The sequence below is a fragment of the Syngnathoides biaculeatus genome, chromosome 14, assembly GCF_019802595.1.
Source record: "Syngnathoides biaculeatus isolate LvHL_M chromosome 14, ASM1980259v1, whole genome shotgun sequence".
In the NCBI taxonomy this organism is placed as follows: Eukaryota; Metazoa; Chordata; class Actinopteri; order Syngnathiformes; family Syngnathidae; genus Syngnathoides; species Syngnathoides biaculeatus.
The window spans coordinates 10,182,375-10,197,873 of NC_084653.1; the positions used below are offsets into that span (position 1 = coordinate 10,182,375).

General features: G+C 46.7%; 1 long non-coding RNA gene across 2 annotated transcripts; it reads right to left on the reverse strand.

Annotated features, from left to right (window-relative positions):
• Window positions 1-2,322: 2,322 nt before the first annotated feature.
• On the reverse strand, window positions 2,323-8,668 carry LOC133512691 (uncharacterized). Of its 2 annotated transcripts, none has more exons than XR_009798257.1 (3): window positions 8,586-8,668; window positions 2,932-2,995; window positions 2,323-2,617 (listed from the first exon to the last, which is right to left on the reverse strand). It is a non-coding gene; the product is annotated as an uncharacterized LOC133512691 (long non-coding RNA). The 2 variants fall into 2 exon arrangements; XR_009798258.1 differs by lacking the exon at window positions 8,586-8,668 and adding an exon at window positions 4,038-4,125.
• Window positions 8,669-15,499: the final 6,831 nt, after the last annotated feature.

Sequence of the window (15,499 nt, forward strand, 5' to 3'; positions counted from 1 at the left end):
CGATATGGTACAGTATGTTATATTAACATTGTGGTTGGAGTATGCTGTAGCCTTCAACCACTATAGCAGCAGAGTTATACATACATAACACAATAATTTACTTGTTCAGAAATTACTTTTGGCTCACAAGGACATCAACCTACACAAAAGCATGGAACAGAAAGACTAATGTGGATTAAGTAATGGCTACATAAATCTGGACGTCACAAACACTCATGATGCAAATGTTTTACACCCAGAAGTGAAAATAAATAATACAGGACAATCAAGACAATAAATAAGCCTGAGACTACAATGTACAAGTAGTACTGCTCCTATGTATCTCTTTTTCCATATGGATGGCTGTCTGCTTCTGATTTGGAGTGTAACATAAATAAATTCCACTGACGAGAAATGAAGGTTGTTTCGAATCTTGCACAACACAAGTATTAAAGCAATAAATTAGCAGAGGATCGCATGCTTCCACTTGTACAGTCCAATACGTTCTGACAAGTGACATGTGCAGTTTAAGGGTTACCCTACATCTCAATAGAATTATTAATGATTTTTTTTGTCAGTTGTGGAAAAAATATAGAAGGCGTAAAATGGAGCAAAAATACAACTGCCCATTCCGTGCTTATATGCAACTGGGGAGGAACTGCTTGCTCAGGTGCTCTTAGTTGTATGCACACGTGTCGTCCGCTAGAGGACGTAGCGACTCCACGTTGTCATCCAGCAGGGTTTTTATTTCAATCGTGTCTAACGGGAAAGTCCTCAGGTCCCAGCGTGGCAGAATACGCTGACGACAGAAAAATCTAAAGTGGCAAGCTTCTTGAGAACCCATAATGACATCAAGTGATGTGCTCATATGAACATAACGCTCGTGCCAAATGGGTCGATGGATTTATTTTGTGCATTGTTTAATAAGTCTAATGCTGCACAATAGCACAGGCTTCATCCATTCATTTTCTAAACTGCTTATCCTCACAAGGGTCGCGGGAGTTCTGCAGACTATCCCTGCTGTCATTGGGGAGGAGGCAGGGTACACGCTGAACTGGTTGCCAGCCAATCACAGGGCACACGGTGACAGACAACTGTCGCACTCAAAAATCACCTAACACCTCAGGGCAATTTAGAGTCTCCAATTAATGTTGCATGTTTTGTGGATGTGGGAGGAAACTGGAATGCCCGGAGAAACCCCACGCAAGCAGGGAGAGAACACACAAACTCCACAGTGCGTCCTCAGAACTGTGTCATGAACGGGGCACGAGGGCGGACCCAAATGCACACTCCAGAGACACGCAGAGGGTGCAGGGGAAACCTTTATTCAGTCCAAGGTCAGTGTTCAGGTAGGCAGTCCAAACCAGGCAGAAGTAATAGTACGGCAGGCTTACGAGGGTGGTCAGTGGACAGGCGTGGGTCGGTACACGGAGAGCAGAAGTCAGGCAAGCAGGAGTGCGGGAAAGAGGCATCAAGGACGGCGATCTAGCGGACAAGTCGTCCCCCAAGTCCTATATATACTGGGCGTCATCAGCTGTAACAAGGTGCAGGTGTGCTGCGACTAATTGGCTGGCCACGCCCAGCCTGGGCAGGAAGCCAGGAGCATGACAAACTGTGACGCCACCACTTTACCGTTACACCAGCATGCCACCTAGCACAGGCTCAAAAGGTGAAAATTGTAACTGACATAGCTTTATTAAGAAAATTGAAAAAAAGAGTACTGAAGAATATCTATTTTGTCACAAAAGTCTGTTATTTTATGCTCTATAATGACAGAGGAGCTCCTCCTTAGGCAAGCAACCCTTATTTGGATCAGCACCAGATTGTATCTTCAATGGCACCACTGTCATACACCAGAATACAATCATTGAGATGCAATTTATATATTGAAAAAAAGAACAAGTAAGTAAGCTTCTTTCTGCTTGTCCCTTTCGGGGTCGCCACAGCGTGTCATCTCAGATGAACGCACATATATGTTTGGAACAATTTTTACGCCGGATGCCCTTCCTGACGCAACCCTTCTCAGCGAGCGGAAGCCCCAGTGGGATACGAACCCACAACCCCTGGTTCACAAAACCAGTGCTCTAACCACTGAGCTATTGAAAAAAAGAATCTTACACCAAATGTCATCCGTCCTTCAACCTATGAAGGTTGAGAATGAAGACAAAGACAAACATTCCGGCGTAAAAAATTGTGCCAAACATATATGTGCGTTCATCTGAGATGACACGCTGTGGCCACACCGAAACGGACAAGCCGAAAGAAACTTACTGTTGAGAATAAAAGCAATTTGACAATGAATTGTGATTGTATGAGATAAAAGTCACAACAAAAGCATAATGTTAACAGAAAAGGTCATTTTATGAAATGAAGTCATAATTTTTCCAGCATAAATGTAAAAAAACATTAAGTTTAAAAATACTACTTTTCAGTGTAAGACTCAATATGCGCCATGTGTAATTCAGCATGACATTGTTATTTCTTGGGTGGCTTCAGCTGTGTGGCGTCGGAGCTCACCAGCCTCTGCTCTATTCTAAACTGTTCATCAGGGTTCAAGTGTGAAGAATTCCACTCCAGAGAGCTCGCCGATCGTGATTTGCACGCCCCTCCGACGCTCCGTCGCGATTGCCTGCCAGGTCTGAAATGAGAGGAGGGGAAAAAACAAAAATGAGATTCCAACGCAAAACCCTTCAATATTGCACTTTCACGAGATGCGGACATGACTCCACACAAGGACAAATACCACGCAAATAATTAAATAAACAAAACTGTCACATTTTATGACACTCTTAATTTTTTTATTTGTCTTCCAGTACAAAAGACAAATAACATTTTTGAGCACGCTTAATGTAAGGTTCAGAAGGCTACGTCTCCCTTACTGTCAGCGTTTCATGTGCTTTTTTTTTTTAGTTGCAATATTTAAAAAATAAAAAAGCAGCATGACAGCCCCACCAATATACGTAGGTCCTTTGGCTGTAGGGGTGTGCCGATGTTTTTTTCCTCATGTGTCAAAATTCTGAAAAGAATAAAAGAATGGAAAAAAAGAATGAAGAATGAAAAGAACACAAGACAGGAGCAGTAGAGTTCAGCAAATCCTCCGAGGAAAGAGTAATTAAAAGACGAAAACAATTACCCTTGGTCTAAAATAGTAAGATCACTAATTTGGTCTAAAATTTAAATTTAATAATCAGTCAAAACGTATTTTGGCAATGCATTACTGCAATTAATCCTATCCAAGAAAGATAAGGTGGAATAACCGCTTTGTCTAGTGTACCAATAAATACAGTATACACATTGCATGAGTCATTAGAGAATATGTGACAAGATGATTAAAAGCTCATGAACAAATTGCACTTTCCGTGGGTAATCAGGAGTGCGGTGAAAGCACATACACACGACACATCGCACTTATAGAGCTGCTTCGATTTTCTTTTGGATCCCAATGGCATAGGAACATCTCCTCTGGACCCACTGCTGTCACGGACGAGACTCGGGGGTGGACCCAAATGCACGACTCAGGTGAGAGGTAAGCAGTGCGGAATAAGTCTTTATTCGTTCCAATGTCGGTTACCAGGGAGTCAGTCCAAACAAGCAGCAAGATCAGTAACGGCAGGCTTACGGGGTAGGAGATCAAAGTGGAGATCGCACTGCGCCAGGAAGGGCTTGACGTTACCGGAGTCGCCTGAGAACCGCTCTGGTCGAGAGAGCGGAGTGATGGTGGCACGGGGAGGCACAGGAGCGGCCACGCTAGCTTGGGAGGCTAGCCACGGTTGCAGCTGGGTGCAGAGCTCCTGGATCTGGTGAGTCATACCCTGGAGAGCAGCCTCTTGCTCACCCAGGCGTTTGCCCTGCACTTGCAGCGCACGGCGAATGGCTTCAGAGTCGGCTGGGTCCATGTTCTGGCTAGATCGTTCTGTCACGGACGAGACTCGGGGGTGGACCCAAATGCACGACTCAGGTGAGAGGTAAGCAGTGCGGAATAAGCCTTTATTCGTTCCAATGTCGGTTACCAGGGAGTCAGTCCAAACAAGGAGCAAGATCAGTAACGGCAGGCTTACGGGGTAGGTCGGGAGACAGGCGTTGGTCGGTACATGGGAGGTAGACGTCAGGAGTACGGTAGTGCGGGAACGAGGCATGAGAGGCAACGATCTAGCAGAGTCTCTGTCGTCCCCCGGGTCCTATATGTACTGGGTCTAATCGGAGGTCATGAGGCGCAGGTGTGACCCTTCCGATTAGACGGCCACGCCCAGCCCTGGCTGGAATCCCCCCCCTCAACGGCCGGCTCTGGACGGCCCAGGCGCAACAGGGTGAGCCGCGTGAAAGTCCCTGATGAGGGAGCGGTCCACGACGAAGCGGGAGGGGATCCAAGAGCGCTCCTCCGGGCCATATCCCTCCCAGTCCACCAGGTACTGGACCCCCCTCCCTCTGCAGCGGGAAGACAGCAACCGGCGCACGGTGTACACCAACCCACCGTCGACCATGCGGGGGGGGACGTGGAACGTAGGGTGCACCCTCATCGACCTGGGCAGTTTCAACGAGACGGCGACCGGGTTAATAACCTTGGAAACAGGGAACGGGCCAACGAACCTGGGAGCAAGTTTGCGGGATTCCGTCCGCAGCGGGAGATCTTTGGTGAAGAGCCACACTCGCTGTCCCGCTCTGAGCTCTTGCGGTCTGCTGCGGCCTTGTAGGCGCTGCTCATGCGCAGCAGTGTCCTCCGAGCTGCTTCCCAGGTCCGTTTGCAGCGTCGCACCACGGCCAGGGCCGACGGAACTGTGGATTCTGTGACCAGTGGAGGAAACAGGGACGGAGGATACCCATGCACGACATGGAGTGGAGCCATACCTGTTGAAGTGGAGGGTAGGGAATTATGGGCATACTCCACCCACTTGATGTGCTGGCTCCACGTGCTCTGGTCCCTGGATACCAGACATCGAAGACCGGTCTCTAATTCTTGGTTAATCCTCTCAGTCTGGCCATTAGACTCTGGGTGATGACCCGATGTCCGACTTGCTGAAGCGCCGATGAGGTTGCAGAACTCCTTCCAGAAACGGGCGCTGAATTGCGGACCCCTGTCCGAAACGATATCCTGGGGTAGAAAGTGGTAACGGACGACCTCGTCTAATACCAACTGGGCTGTCTGCTTGGCCGACGGGATCTTCGGGAGCGGCACGAAGTGGACCATCTTGGAGAAACGGTCTACTATGGACTGCACCACTGTGTTCCCTTGTGAAGGCGGCAGGCCGGTAACGAAGTCCATCGCGATGTGTGACCACGGACGAAAGGGGATGGACAGGGGTTGCAACTCACCAACGGGCCGTAGGCGGGAAGTTTTATTGGCAGCACACACCGGACAGGCGTTGATGAACTCCCTTACATCCTTGCTGAGGTTAGGCCACCAGAACCTTTGTTCGACCACTGACCGTGTCTTCGCCATGCCCGGGTGGCAGACCGTGTTGTTGGTATGGGCCCAGTTGATGACGTCTCCCCGCAGAGATGGGATGACGAAAAGACGGCCCGACGGACAATCCGCGGGTGGCGGTGTCTCTTCCTGGGCCTCCTTCACCCGCGACTCGATCGACCAGGTGAATCCGGACACGAAGCACCCCGCTGGCAGGATAGTAGCGGCGTCTGAATCAGTGCGCCCTCCCTCGTGGATCCGCGAGAGTGCATCCGGCTTGCCGTTTTTGGAGCCTGGGCGGTAAAACACCTTAAAGTGGAAGCGGGTGAAAAATAGAGCCCACCTGGCCTGACGGGCGTTCAACCTCTTCGCGGACTTCAGGTTTTCAAGGTTCTTATGGTCCGTGAAGACAATGAACGGTACTTGCGAGCCCTCCAGCCAGTGCCGCCACTCCTCCAACGCGCTCTTGACCGCCAGCAGTTCCTTATCTCCCACGTCGTAGTTCCTCTCTGCCGGGGTCAACTTTCTAGACAGGAACGCGCACGGGTGAATCCTTCCATCCCTGGGACTCCTCTGCGACAAGACTGCTCCGATTCCTGAATTCGATGCATCCACCTCCACCACAAACTGGTTATCGGGATCCAGAATAATGAGAACGGGCGCAGTAGTGAAGCTTGCCTTGAGCCTGCCGAAGGCCTCCTGGCAGGTCCCGGACCAGTCGAAGGTGGTATTTGGCGAAGTGAGCGAATGCAGAGGAGCGGCCACAGAACTGAAGTTCCTTATGAATTTCCTACAGAAATTGGCAAATCCCAAGAACCTCTGCACCTCCCTCCTGTTGGTGGGGGTAGGCCACCGCAGCACCGCGTCGACCTTCCCGGGATCCATCCGTATCTCTCCCTCAGCCAGGACGAAGCCCAGGAAGGACACGGATGCCTGGTGGAACTCACACTTATCCATATTCACATATAATTGGTGCTGCTGCAGACGCCGGAGCACCTCTCGGACTTGTTGAATGTGAGAGGCTAGGTCTGCTGAAAAGATGAGAATGTCATCCAGGTAAACAAAGACAGATCTGTTCAGGAACTCCCGGAGCACGTCGTTAATGAAGTTCTGAAAGACGGCCGGAGCGTTTGTCAGTCCAAAGGGCATCACAAGATACTCATAGTGCCCTGTGGGGGTGTTGAACGCCATCTTCCACTCATCCCCTTCCCGAATCCGCACCAGATGGTAAGCGCTGCGCAAGTCGAGCTTGGTGAAGATCCGGGCTCCCTGGAGGAGTTCGAATGCTGTAGAGATAAGCGGCAAAGGGTACCTGTTCTTGACTGTGATGTCGTTCAGTCCTCGGTAGTCAATGCAGGGTCGCAGCGTGGAGTCCTTCTTCTTGACAAAAAAAAACCCCGCACCGGCTGGTGAAGATGAGGGGCGAATGAATCCGGCTGCCAGCGAGTCCTCGATGTAGTCCCTCATGGCTTGATGCTCTGGTCCTGTTAAAGAGAACAGTTTCCCTCTGGCAGGAAAGGTGCCTGGCAGGAGTTCAATCGCGCAGTCGTATGACCGATGTGGCGGTAGAGACTTTGCCTTAGATTCAGAGAAGACCTCCCGTAGGTCATGATAGCAGGAGGGCACTCCGGTCAGGTCCAGGGCGGTACCAGGTTCTGTTAGCCGAACCGGCGCGACTTGAATACCCCTGTCTCTCCGGACAGCGAAAAAACGACTGAGACAGTCCTCACCCCAAGTCTTGATCTGACCCGTGGTCCAATCTATGTCCGGATTATGTTCTTTGAGCCACGGACTGCCCAAGATGATGTCGCTACTACGTGCGTCGAAGACATGAAAGCTAATTCGCTCCGAGTGAGCGTCCGGAAAGCTCATACGTAGCGTCTGAGTACGATGTGTAACCCGACAAAGGAACTTGCCGTTGGCGGCATAGGCGTGACGAAACCGTTGCGTGGGGAAGGTTGCCGCCACCAGCTCCTCGACCACGCGGGGATTTATCAGGTTTGCTTCCGACCCAGAATCTATGAAAGCCGTCACAGAGCATGAACGGGAGTCCGTTCCCAAGGTGAGGTGAAGAAGGGACCTCCCTGACCCCGTCGCGGTGTACCGCACACTCACCGGAGTAGCGATCCTGATGTTAGAATGCCCTGGTCGAGTCAGGCAACGGGCGATCAAGTGTCCCAAACGCCCGCAGTAAAAACAGCGTCCCTCTCGTCGCCGACGTAAGCGCTCCTCCGCTGAGCTGCCAAGCCCATCCACTTGCATGGCTTCCGGTGAAGCTGACAACACGGGTGGCCGGGAAGCGGAAACAACCGGACTGCGACTCTCCCTCTCCTCCTCCCTCAGGCCCTCCATCTGTCTCTGCACGGTGAGGCGCTGGTCCACCTTGAGGGCCAATGCGATGAGGGAGTTTAGCGAAGGCGGAAGATCCATGGCCACGAGGTGACCACGGATCTGTGGGGACAGTCCCTCGTAAAACGCGTCATGGAGGGCTTCCTCATTCCAGCGGCTCTCGGCAGCCCGAATCCGGAACTCAATGGCGTAGTCGGACACGCGGCGACGCCCCTGGCGAATTGTCATGAGTGACGACGCCGCCTGGCGTTCTGGAGCCGCATACTGGAACACCTGGGTGAGCGCGCAGACGAAGCTCACCCATGAGCGGCAGGTCTCCGAGTTACGGCTCCACTCGGCGGTGGCCCATGCCTCCGCCCTCCCTGTCATGTGGGAAATGACGAAGGCGATCCGGGAGCGGTCCGTTGGAAAAGCGGAAGCTTGCAGCTCAAAGTGGAGATCGCACTGCGCCAGGAAGGGCTTGACGTTACCGGAGTCGCCTGAGAACCGCTCTGGTCGAGAGAGCGGAGTGATGGTGGCACGGGGAGGCACAGGAGCGGCCACGCTAGCTTGGGAGGCTAGCCACGGTTGCAGCTGGGTGCAGAGCTCCTGGATCTGGTGAGTCATACCCTGGAGAGCAGCCTCTTGCTCACCCAGGCGTTTGCCCTGCACTTGCAGCGCACGGCGAATGGCTTCAGAGTCGGCTGGGTCCATGTTCTTGGCTAGATCGTTCTGTCACGGACGAGACTCGGGGGTGGACCCAAATGCACGACTCAGGTGAGAGGTAAGCAGTGCGGAATAAGCCTTTATTCGTTCCAATGTCGGTTACCAGGGAGTCAGTCCAAACAAGGAGCAAGATCAGTAACGGCAGGCTTACGGGGTAGGTCGGGAGACAGGCGTTGGTCGGTACACGGGAGGTAGACGTCAGGAGTACGGTAGTGCGGGAACGAGGCATGAGAGGCAACGATCTAGCAGAGTCTCTGTCGTCCCCGGGGTCCTATATGTACTGGGTCTAATCGGAGGTCATGAGGCGCAGGTGTGACCCTTCCGATTAGACGGCCACGCCCAGCCCTGGCTGGAATCCAGGATCATGACAACTGCAGGATCACACAAAAGAAGTGAGTGACTGTATGAGTTGAATAGACACTCATACAATTAAAAGGATCATCAAGAAATTGGACTTTAGATCTCATTCACACAGAAGCATCACAACAGAACAAGCTTCTGTCGCCTGCATCCAAAAAACAAAACAAAACAGCATGGCTTATTATTTTGCATTTGACTTTCATCTTCCCAGTCACATTGAATGTTCGAAAGGTAGCAAGGAGGAAACGCATGAAGGGCAGATTCAAGCAAGGAAACGTTGGGTTGGGGGCGGGGCATCTTTCAACCTACATAACTTGGCTTTCACCAATCGCTTTGTCGGCAATTGTTTTGAATGGCATTTGAAATCCTGAAATGATCACCAATGACATGCTTTTGGCTCCAAGTTGCGGAGAATACAGTGGAATGCAGTGGTATCTCTCCTTACGAACGTCTCCAGTAATAAAAAATTCAGGTTACGAAACACCTCCTCGGGAAAAATATGCTCTCGAGTTACGAAAGAAAATTCAGGATACGAAAGGAAAAAATGGGCACTGGATTCGCAGTCCCAAAATTCCACTTAACATAAACATCCTGTATTGTCATGAGCAAGGCCTGGCCACTGCCAAGAGGGGTGTGGCCTGGCCACTGCTCTGGCCAGTGCCACCTCTGACACCTGCCACTTGTCACAGATATTTTCCATTTGGACTCTAATTAGACCATGTATTGAAGTTTGGAGTTTTGTCACTGGATTTTGCCAGTTTGTTCCCTTGTGTTAGTGTTAGCGTTTACCGCCTGTGGGACTCTCCGCTTCTATGCGTTAGTTACCCTTAGCCACGCAATTCTGTGCCCTTTTGTCTGATCATGTCCTGTTAAGCTTCTTAGTTTGCCCCATAGTCATCGGACCTTGCTGTATGTCTTTTGGATCCTTCCTAGCCTTGCCTTTTTGTGCCTCTGGATTGTTTTGGACTGCTTTTTGGTATCACAAATAACATGCTACCAATTTCAATGTGACATGCCAGCGCACATTGGTAAAGTACACCTTTTGTGGATTTTTATTTTTTCATTTGTGTTTTGTTGCAAGTTTATTCATCTTTCTTCACCATGGGCCCCAAGAAACTTCAGTGAAATTAAGTTGTGTGTGTGTGTGTGTGTACATTCTTGGGTATGTCCTCCTCTGTCCCCCACAATGCCTTTTGCTTGTCACTCACCCTTCTCTTCGCATAGTCGCCCCACGCCAAAGGCCAATGAACACAATATTTATTATTCTTAGTTTACATGATGTACTCTGTTTATTTTTGATGAAGGGGGGCTTGGAGGCGATTAGGCAATCAACATGTAAAAGATGCTTATACTTCCGAAAAATTCATGTGATGAAACGACTTCCGGAACAAATGAATTTCAAAAGTAGAGGTACAACTGTACATCATTGTGTTGTGCCTTGGATATTGTACCTGGAGACATCTATCCCGCTATTCTACATTTTTTTTGAAGGTTGTGAGAAGCCGAGAGGAAGCATCAGCGTGTTGATGATCTAGCTGAGCTGAGCACTCTGCAATGAAGGAATCATTCCCAGAAAACATCGATGCACACTATACAAGTTCACATCCAATGACATTGGCAATGTCATTTATATATATATATATATATATATATATATATATATATACACACACACACAGATAGTTTGACTCTTATTACCTTATTTTACAAGACCACATTGTGGACATGTGTAAAAAGCCAGGTCTAATGTCATGTTAGCCTCTGCTCTTTTCTATTGATTTTTGTGTATCTATCTGTTATTTTACTGCACAGTGAGATGTAGCTTGAGGGGAACATATTCTTTACTGTTTGTGCACGCACAGGTTTTATTTGGGGGAAAAGCTTTTGCAGTCCTAAGTGTAAAAGCAAAACGAGTTTAAATTAACAGCGTCATGGAAAGCGCTTGTAAAGGTGAGTCTTTATACAAGACTACAATAGACCGCCATATAAAACACGATAGATACTGCATGCGTACTCCATGCCCACATTTGCATGGCATTGTTTTATTTATTCATGTGTGTAATTTTGTCTGGCTTTAGTGGGGCCACCGTTGCCATGGTAGTAATCTTGGAATTTGGCAAAGACAAGCAGGGTCTCGTCCACTTCAAATTGAAACCAGACAAGGATGGCTGAGCCAGGCAACAAGCAAGTTAACCAAGCATTGACTCTACAAAGGACATTGTTTTTGCTTCTTTGGTTTACAAAACCACCACCTGAGTGCTTTCAGAATTAGAATCCTCTTTATTTGCCAAGAATGTTTTGAAAAAAAATAGACAATAGACAGTCATTTTGACAATAAATACTTTGGGGACATAAAAACACACTAGTCACTTCGCCTGTAGCAATTTAGTGGCAAGAGGGAGGAAGCAGTTGGAATGTCAGCTGGTTTTAGTTTGCCTTTATTGATCCATATTACATCAAAATAATGGCAAAATTCCTGGAATACTTGCTAAATAGTGGGCCTTCTGGAAAAGAAAGCTTAAAAACAAAAGTATAAATGTATAGTGTTAGCTTACATTTAGTGTGTGAACCAACGCCATTATTTCAATTACTGCCACAAAATCTACTTATGGTTGTATGTGTAGTCTGTGTTCCAATAGTTGTATTATAATTATTAGGGCATTTAGTTTTGGTTTCAGGGAAATGCAAGTAACAGCTATATAAGGTTTAATTTGCAATAAAGCTCCTGAATTCAGAACTAAAAGTCGGTAATGTCTCAACTAAGATGTACTGTATGGACATAGTTTTATCAGTATTAGTGCATCTCTAATACTGATAACGTAAGAAGTAAAGTGACGGAATTTTTCCGCTTTTAATGCTCGAGTGTGCTTATTCCATATACACTTCTTCTGTTCTCACATTATTCAACTGAAATAGGTGGTCCTGTTTGATTAATTTACAAAAACAAAACTGCACAAATCCATAAAAAGCAAACAGGGTGCAGGATGTCACCCTTTGATCCTCACTGAAATGAGGCAACTTATGAGTTTAATTGCTATAAATATAATGGATTTGCAAAAAAATAGAAAGTCATGGTTGAAAAGGCTAAATTGTAGAATAAATTCCACTTGCTTGATACTCACATCATCTTGGCTCCTCTGAGGGACATGACTTGATCTTGCGCTTCATCATAGCTACTGCTGGCTGTGGTCTCCGAGTCCAGATTCTGCTGTAGGTGTCTGAGCAGTGCCTGTGAGGGAGGCTTTCCAGGGTCTTTGGAGTCTAAAACACAAAGTTTTCAAAGTCCTTCCAAATTCTGGCTGCAGTGCAGTGGGGTGAGCTCAGCCAGCAGGGTCTGCACATTCCTCTTCAGCCTCTGAGCTCAGATGTTTAGTGCCACCTGTCTGGACTGGGACTCTTTCACCGCCTTCTTTAGCACAATTTTCAAGATTGCTTGTCCGTAACCAAGAGCGGAGCTACTTTGATCTTTCTTCACTCGAGAATCAGAAGAAACTTTCATAACGGGGGAGTGACAAACATCAACTCCACCTGGCCCACAGTTTCATTTAAGTGACAAGCAATGCAAGGTGCTTGTCACTTAAATTATTACTATTATACTCAGAGGCAATGGCGATGTTTAGTACACCTGGGGAACATCTGTCAGTTCATTGCCCTGGAGTTTGTGCGGGCCTCCAAACGGAAGTGGGGACCACATTAGGCTGGCACGGGCTTCCAAGGGAGAAAGTGAAGAGATGTCCAGCCACATCTTCTGGAAATCTCCACCTTAAGCTGATCTCAACTGAAACTCCACCTCTGCGATCTGCATTTCAGCTTTGTGCATATATGGCCCATCTACAAGAACCACATGCTCGTTTGACTCTAGTCAGTAGTTAGTCAAGTTAGTTAAACACATCTAAGTGACCGAAATTCATAATATTCTCGATGTCCCATCTATATTTAAAATTCCGTTTTGGGTGTTTTGTTTTTCATGCACACACACACACACACACACATTTTTTAAAGAAATGACAGGCTGTATCACTGTCAACGTTAAACAAGTTGCTTCATAGTCAATTTAGGTAGGGGGATGACTTGCGCCGTTTATCAGCGCGCATACGTCCACACAAACTCCGCAGATGTGGAGATGAATGCTGCCGACCTTTACAAAACGACTACAGTGATATTTGACATTTGGAGAGTCTGTCATTTGTATTGACAGTTAGTTGATGATCTGACCTGTCAACAACTGACTTGTATGGAAGTAAATATGTGCTACCAGGATTTGAATTAAAAATGCTACTGAAATTTTTATGTTGTAAAATTCACATTTTTCAATGTTAACAAATTCGCCATCTAAAAAAACTTCAACCTTTTTAAAATTCAAACGCAATGTTTTCAGTCACCTGAGATTCAACTGGCTATAATTCGCTATCTGAAATTCACCGTCTAAATTTAGTGTTAAGAAGGCAGGGTTACTTCAGGTCAGAACCCAGCACCCAGCCAATCCAGTTGTGCTTTCTTAGTAAATGACATCACGTGACTAAGAAAGCGTAACTGGATTGGCTGGCTGTTGGGTTCTGACCTGACGTAACCCTGACCTCTTCAAGAATTTGTAATGTCTATTTTCTAACCCAAATTATTTATTATGTGACTTGTGAGAATAAGCAGCTAAGAAAATGGATGAACTACAAAACGTGCAGTATTACATCCTAGTCACTCACAGAATAGGAGACATGTTTGCAATTTATCAAAATAATTTGTGCACCATGAAATAGATTGAAATGAACATGTGCTTTATCTATAATCTTATTTTATAAACTTTGAACCTCATTTTTCTATATTAATTACAGATGTTGCAGGAAGCATCTTCTGCACAAGAGGTTGACATCAAACCAGCAGATGCTGAATCTCCATCTTTGATCTATTCAAAAAGTTGCCAGACTGAAGTATCTATTCATGGAAATGCAACACATATCTTTCCAACAGTGGGAGAGGGAATACTGCAACTTCTATTTCAACCTCCGGTGTTCTAAAAAAAAAAAAAAAAACTCTTTGGAAGACCAAATAATTCAGTGCAAATGTTATGCAACATATTTATCCAAAATATAAGCATAAAGATCAATAAAAAGGCTATGATTCTAGTTCTGTGGTGTATGTTTACTTCATATACAAACAAATACATCAATGTTTTCACAAAGAAAAAAAGATCAAGGTGGAGATTATTTAAATCCTGTGTACTCTTGGTTCTTTGGATTAGGAAAGGTGTCACAAATCTTTGACACACAGCAGGATGTAAGTGGCACGCAGTAATTTCTGCCAAAAATTCCCCAACACCATCTCACAAGCAGTCTATAAGCAGTATGTTGTTACATTAACTTGAAAATATGAAATTTTACAGAATGGGACTTTGTTTGAACAAGCATTGACAAATTCTGCTCTTAGCAGGGCGGCACGGAGGCACAGCTGTGAAGCATTGGCCTCGCAATTATGAGAACCAGGTTAAAAAAAAAAATGACATTCTTTCGGCTTGTCCCGTGATGGGTCGCCACAGCGTGTCATCTCAGAGGAACGTTCATATTTGTTTGGCACAGTTTTTAAGCCGGATGCCCTTCCTGACACAACCCCACTTGGGGAGAAGATATAATTTTTAAAAAATAATTTTAAAAATTCTGTTAACGTTCACAAACGTTTACTGCTCAAAGACCCATATCAGTTCAGCAAACAGAACCACCCCTAACCCACCCCACTTACATTTCCATTTTAAGCATTTAGTGCAAAACAAAAGCACAAGATACCGGTTTACAGCTTTTAGTATAACGTTTTGCGGTTTTGCTCATGACATCTTGGGAAAAGTGTGACTAAAATGGGGTTTGGACGGGCCTGGATAATGTCTACTGGGTATGTTGCTCTCAAATTAACGTGGCAACATTTTAAACTGATTTCATTCATTAAAATACTTATTAGTGAAAATATAAATACCCCCCAAAGCTGTTTTGGAGACAAGGTTCAAGAGAGCAAACGTCGATGGTTTGGACATGTCCAGAGGCGAGAGAGTCAGTATGTTGGTAGAAGGGTGCTGAGAATGGAGCTGCCAGGCAAAAGAGTGAGAGGAAGACCAAAGAAAAGGTTGATGGGGGAAGACATGAGGGCAGTTGGTGTTAGTGAGGCAAGAGACAGGCTGAGATGGAAAAAAAATCACACTCTTTAGTGACCCCTAACGGGAGAAGCCGAAAGGAAAAGAAGAAGAAGAAGAAGGCACCATTAATCACCCAGAGACTTCTGCTGGAGGCACTGGGTATGTAGCTTTGAGATAGGGAGTTGTTTTTTGTATGCATGCGTGTGTGTGTGGGGGGGGGGGGGGGTACCAGAATGTGTAAAATACGTCAACAGTACAGTATTTATACTTTGCATACTACAGTACAAGTGTCTAGTAAAACAATAACAATCAATCAACATTTTTATTGCAGTACGGAATTAACATTCTTCACTTGGAGGATCTTTTGCTGGAGGTGCTTGTCAGATTCACTCTACCTAAGACATTTAAAATACAATATTCACGGAAGGAAGACAAGGGGAACTTTTGCTGGTGAGGAGAACGTAGGGGATGTGTACAGGTACAATCTCCAAGAATCCTCCTTTTTATTTCCTTAGGTGGTCTGCAATGTGACAAACACAGCAACCGTGATAAAGCAAATGTGTGATGTGTTCTCCTGGTGAGGTTCGTCA